The following is a 6,191-nucleotide window of genomic DNA, read 5'->3' as shown; positions in this document are numbered from 1 at the left end:
ACAGATTTGCATGCGCGTTTATCATAGTTATTATCATTTTCTACTTACTTATCAGTAGTATGCAACACGCACAAGCCCTTTAATGATATGTGTTTTTAACCCTCTTTTATTAGTATGTGTCTTGTCGTGTGACGCGTGCTCGCTATCGTATGATATTATTCCCCTTAAGCGAGCCATACGTTGTTTCAAGAGCGCGCACTCCATCGTATCGAACAATATCATTAACTTCTAATTGATGATATACGTACGAATTGCTTGCTATGGAGCGTTTGCCCACATGTCATGTGACATTTCTCCCTCTGCTTTCTAAATTACTCACAAGCTGTGTGCTGTTGCACACACCCCATAAAATGCTAGTAAGACATTGCAAACATCTAACCTAATCATCTAACCTTCTAGCATGTTTGCTAGTATGCGCGCGTACGATTATATCCTATGACATTTTTCACTGAACCCATTAATGATTTACTTGCAAGTTGTTTACTCACGCACGCATACCATCATGACATGTGATATTACCCCGTTATTTTGAAGTTAAGTGTAAGTTGCTTGAAATGCGCGCGCACCACAGTCTCGTATGATATAATTGACCTTAAGTTACTAACAAGCGCATTTGCCGTCATGTAGAGTGAAACTTTTGTTATCCTCTACTTGTCAAATTACCCACATGTTGCATTCCAACACGCGCAGCCGTCATAAACCAATAGGGCATTGGTAATATCGTTTACTTGTTCATTTATACGCGGGCATGCTATCACATTGCAAGGTCATATAACCTTTGATAAATTGTTAACGCGGGTTCGCTATCTAGTCGCCAGCGCAAGATAAAACAATCTGCTTACTAATAAGGTGATGTAAATGCGCGCGTATTTTCTTATTTTGTGATATTTTTACATTCTACTTATTCTTTACCCCCTTACTTATATTTAGCTATTTAGTATTCTTCATATTTATTTCTTATTCATTCATCTTAGACACCGACCTTCATCCGCTAGTTGGTGCATTGGTTATTTTTAACACCTTCTTTCAAGGTTTAAATGAACAAGGCTAGTATCAAAATTTACCCTCAATTTTTTTAAGTTTTCCGAGGACTATGATATTTTTCAAACCCTGATATGTATTGGATCAGTCTTTTGACAGAAATTACGAGCGACATTAGCAGTATATCCTAATAAGCTATTTGACATACAGATTAACTGATATCAATAAAAATACGTCCTAATCTCTAATTTCTTCTTTTTACGGTAATCATCAGATGGGAAATTTTGTTTAAAGTTCATTGTAGCACCCACAGCTTTACGTTCTTCATCCAGCAAATTAAGAGTTGAGACTGCGTGTCGGTGATGTCATCTCACGGAGCACTGGTATCCCTGTGTTTAGTATAATGCCGGGCCTAATTCTTGGCTAAATATGAATTGAAGAAGATAGCTGCAAATCAGACTTGAAATAGACTCTAGTTATTTTGAACATTTTACTTCCAAGATTTAAATGACGAGGCAATACCTAGGAGATTATTCCTCTCAAATTTCGCCATATTCTTGCTCGAATACACTTTTTTTATGATAAAATCTATACTGGGGGAAAACAAAAGCATGAAAATGAATTGTTCTTGCAAAATTGTTAGGAAATAATTCAGTAGCCAGAAGGAGGAACGGCCAATCACCAACTTTCAATGCATTTGTTTGAAAACTCTCACAGCTATCATCAAAAGCATCCTCGATTATCGTGGTACGATTCTTGGACAGATAGGTATAGCCGATGGTTTTCCAGTGACCAAATATGATGACCAAATTAAGAGTCAAAATTAAGTTTTCGTACCTGAGAATACCAGAGCATTATTTTCGTTGAAGAGGGCGAGCCCAAAGCACCAAGTATTCATAGACTTTATTGTGGTAAGCGGCCTCCATCCTTCTTCCTTCATGGGCGTTATTAGGAGGTACCCCGGAAAAAGAACCCCTAAGAGGTACCAGCATCTTGTCTCCTGTGGGCGTGGTATGGATTTTTTTTTCACCCCTAAGAGGTACCAAATTATGGGTTTTAATTAGACAAAATTAAAAATTATTTAATTGTTAAATGTCTCCTGTCATAATTTTTCGGCTCAGTACCCTAAAAGGTACCGCTAAAGCTTCTGATGTGGACCTTTTGAGGCTGAACACCCTAAGAGGTACCAAAACCGCTTTTGAACCCCTAAAAGGTACGACGTGCACCCACGTCGTTCTTATATGGGAGTCCCCCGGGGGAAGGTACTCACTTAGCGGACTAAGACAATTCATTGTTAATTTTGACACCAATCAGTAGCCTCCATTTCTAGGTTTCGAAACGTTTAAAAAACTGAGCTATCACTGAGCATAAAACAAGGAAAAGGGTTATCGTTAACAGTTTGGAGCTTTTGAGAATGACATTCACTTACAAGTACCCACCTTTTTGCTCTCTGAGATCAGAACTTCCCTCTTCTTCAACTCCGGAAAGCTTCGATCTCTGTCGCTTTTAAAGCTATATTTTTCTTCTTTTTGCAGTGGAACTGAAAGGAAATATAATTCTTAAAGTACAGTCGACTCTCGATAACTCGAACTAAAATGGATTTCCCCTGGATTTCCGTTATGCATTTACTGTAACTCGAACTCGAACCTCCCGCAAACTCGAAGTGTTTTCGTTTCCCTAGCAGGTCATATTCTGTATATTTTTACCCTCGATAACTCGAACCGCATTGCAAAACATTTAATTATTTTAAAGCAGCCTTGTAGTCTTTGTCCTTTTTTGCATCACACAAGAACATGTCTGTCCAGTTCAGGTTTCGTTGGTTTTAAAGCACATTTAACTATAATGCCTGTATCTTCATAAAGAGAGTTGCTGCTAAACTCCTAATTCCCGATAACTCGAACCTCTTTCAATTTCCCTCGAAGGTTCGAGTTATCGGGAGTCCACTGTAAATTTAACCTCTTTTTTTTATCATGACAAACCCTACAGCGAACGATAAAAAAGAAATTTTCTATCAAAAAAAGGTCAACATCAGCCTCACTTTCATTCATAGGCCAGGTAACTAAGCACACAACTGTAAAATGGACTATTAAGCAGTGGTAAGTCAGGCTGTCAGCCGCAGTTTGGCCCTATACATCCTTTAATGGAGGGTGACTTACCAGACTTCGTCGGTCTTTAGATTAGTACTGTAGTGATCTCCTCCGATGGAGTTGGTCGCGGAATTTACCTGAATTAATCCCTGGGACTAAGGCTTTATCCTAACTTCAATCAACTATTCTCGCTCTTTCTTCCTACCTTGTCAAACCGCTTCCAGGACTTCAGTTTTAACCCATGCGCTTGTGCGTTACCTGGATAAAGGAGATTGAATTAAATTGTGTCTTGTAACGAGCGGACACCAGCTGAGTTAGTTATTTCTCGTTTTCCAGAAGCGCTGACCTGTGAAACAAGTTTTAAATGACTTTATTTTCACGTTCCTTGAAACAAAGGATTCTCTTACCGAATTTTTTACTGGTATGCACGCAGAATTGTCAACAGCCAAGACTTTTTTCTTCGACTACTTGAATAGTAATAACCTGCAACAATCTCTCAGAAAGCTCCACAAGATCAAGAGTAGCATAAATAAAACATCATTGGCAATAAAATAATCTATAAATCATTAAAACTAAAATTAAATTACATGTTAAGTTACATTATGCGGGCGTCGGCTCATGCTCGCTTGCGCAGCGCTTTCTCTCTCTCTCTATCTCTCTCTCACACACACACTCCACACAACACAGACATTACGAACACGAACGAAGAACAAAACTGATACATACTTATGTAATACATTTAGGGGAGGACGGGGAAAATAAGGCTCTTGTACAGAAAGAAGAAATAGAGCCAGGCATTCGGTCCCAAAATTCTAGAGGAGAGAATTCTAGAGGAGAGAATTGGGACATCCTTTACAAAGACGTCAGGCAAGAAATTCAAAGAAAAAGGGCAGCAAAAGAGTTCCAATTCACTCGCGACTTGATTAAAGAAAAACGTAAGATGGGAAGGGAAGGAAAGATGAAATTAAAGAAGTAAGAAATATGCCAGAGAGTGGCTCCCGAAGTGTATATGGTGCTCCACACCATCGAGTCAAAATGTAGAATTTAGGGCGATTTACGAGTGTCACCGGCACAAGTGGGCGTGTAACCAAACCACCAACGGAGGGAAAATGGAGCAACCGTGCTTACAGTTGTAACCCTCTTTTCCCATACGAATTAGGACGTATGCCGATCTGAATCCTCGCTCTCCACTCGGATACTCGAATTCCTTTATAGCGATAAGAATCGCGAAGAGAAACGACGATGTTTCGAGGAAGAAGTGAAGGTAAAAGGGCGTGCAGTTACGCTTACAGCGCATCCTGGTTCACAACTCATGTCATATGTTATGAAAAAACACCGTTTTCAGAATGCCCCTCTGTGTTAATAAAGCGCACGATAAAACATGGAATTTGAGGCAAACATATCGACAAACCCCGCCAGTGCCACCAGAATGGATACTTTCGATCAAATGCCTCCAAGAAAGTTATAACGCAGATACCTGGATAAAGAATGATATCAGTAGCAAAATAAATGGACATCCAGATGAATCCTCGCACCTGATCGAATTGCGAATCATAGTGGAAAAAAATGACAACAACCAACGATGCTAAATGAGAGGACAAAATCCAGCCACGTAACAATTGCGAAGAAACGTCTCATTCGTGGTTTAAATATTGATGAAGCAGCGAGCTGATTGACGTTTGGGAATCGAATCATATCGAAATGTGGATCGAACGTATGATCATGCAATGTCTCCCAAAAATAAGATGAGTGGATGTTTGGATCTTGCGTTTATCTGCACGAATCGATTGTGATGCTTTCGATCAGGACAATCCATTCATTTCAAGATCATTGTAATGAAGATGATGATTTTGATTTCTCATTGTAGTAGAAAAATAGAAGATAATGATGAAGACAACAATTTATTAGCGCCTTTTCAAGGGATCGATACTTACGCCCAATTTCCTCCAATGCAGATACCTCGGTGACGAATGAGTAGCGAAAGTTATGGACATGTGCCGACTCCGACATCCAGATGAATCACGCCAATCGAATTACGAATCAGGGCGGAAGAAATAAACGAACACATCAAACGAACGAATAATCAGTGTGGGTTCTTCCAAAAATTAGATCATAGATGACCGGCTCTTGCGTTTATCTTCACGTATCGATTGTGATGAAATTGAATGGAGTAGTTTTTATGACCATCCGATTACCTGTAAAAATAAAAAATAAAAATGGTGTCTGCGTGATAATGATGATGATGATGACGATGACGATGATAAACATAATCATCAACATCATTTTTTAAGATGAGAATGTTGAAGGTGATAATTTCTCAGTGAGATAAAAAACGATGATGATGATGATGATGATTTCAGTGACAGGTGTAATAATAGTGTGTGTGGAAATATGATCATTGAGAATCACTGTGTTCCAAGGAAAATTATGGACAGTGTGTCTTCATGGAGAATCGGATTGCATTCATGCGTGTGTTCAACAGATAGTGGAAATGGGCAGGTGTTGAATCAATGGAGAAAGGCAAGCTCAAGCAAACAGGCGTAAACGAAAGGCTCATAAAGATAATGTAAAGGCGAAGAACTACCGCTTACGAACGGATAAAGGTATATAGAGATAGGGTAGAAATGGAACAGAGAAAGATCTTGAATAGGGCTGTGGAGCAGGCCGTATGTAATCGACAGTCTTTTCGGAAAAGCGTTTGGACCATAAACGATAAGGCGTTAGGGGAAATAACACTTCAAGATTTTGGATATCATAGAATCCAGAAAGAAACCTTGAGATGAGCACAATATGTGGGAGGAGGGACAATGTAAAGATCTCCCTCTGAATAAAGCAGAAATAAAAGGTCCGAAAAGAGAGAAAATGAAGAAACAATAAACGGGGTATTTGAGTGTTGACATGCATGCACACACAAAAAAAGTTAAATGGGAATAAGAATAGAGGATATAGTTAGGTAAGGAAAAGAACACGAAACCGTGAGTATGAATGAATCAACACCACTTCAGTATTAAATGCTTTCCCTTAGTAGAAGGGCATGGTAGTTAGTTAAAAGAAATGAAGATTGAAATGAAAGGCAATTCGAAAATAAAGTAGGAAAGGAAATACATAAAGAGAAAAGACAAA

General features: G+C 38.9%; 1 long non-coding RNA gene across 1 annotated transcript; it reads right to left on the bottom strand.

Annotated features, from left to right (window-relative positions):
• Nucleotides 1-489: 489 nt before the first annotated feature.
• On the bottom strand, nucleotides 490-5,776 carry LOC137983040 (uncharacterized). The gene is made up of 5 exons (XR_011118886.1): nucleotides 3,476-5,776; nucleotides 3,274-3,326; nucleotides 2,421-2,521; nucleotides 1,819-2,013; nucleotides 490-1,404 (listed from the first exon to the last, which is right to left on the bottom strand). It is a non-coding gene; the product is annotated as an uncharacterized lncRNA (long non-coding RNA).
• Between the last annotated feature and the right edge of the window lie 415 nt (nucleotides 5,777-6,191).

This window comes from Montipora foliosa, chromosome 13 (genome assembly GCF_036669935.1).
Source record: "Montipora foliosa isolate CH-2021 chromosome 13, ASM3666993v2, whole genome shotgun sequence".
Classification (NCBI taxonomy): domain Eukaryota; kingdom Metazoa; phylum Cnidaria; class Anthozoa; order Scleractinia; family Acroporidae; genus Montipora; species Montipora foliosa.
This window is presented reverse-complemented; position numbering and strand designations above follow the sequence as displayed.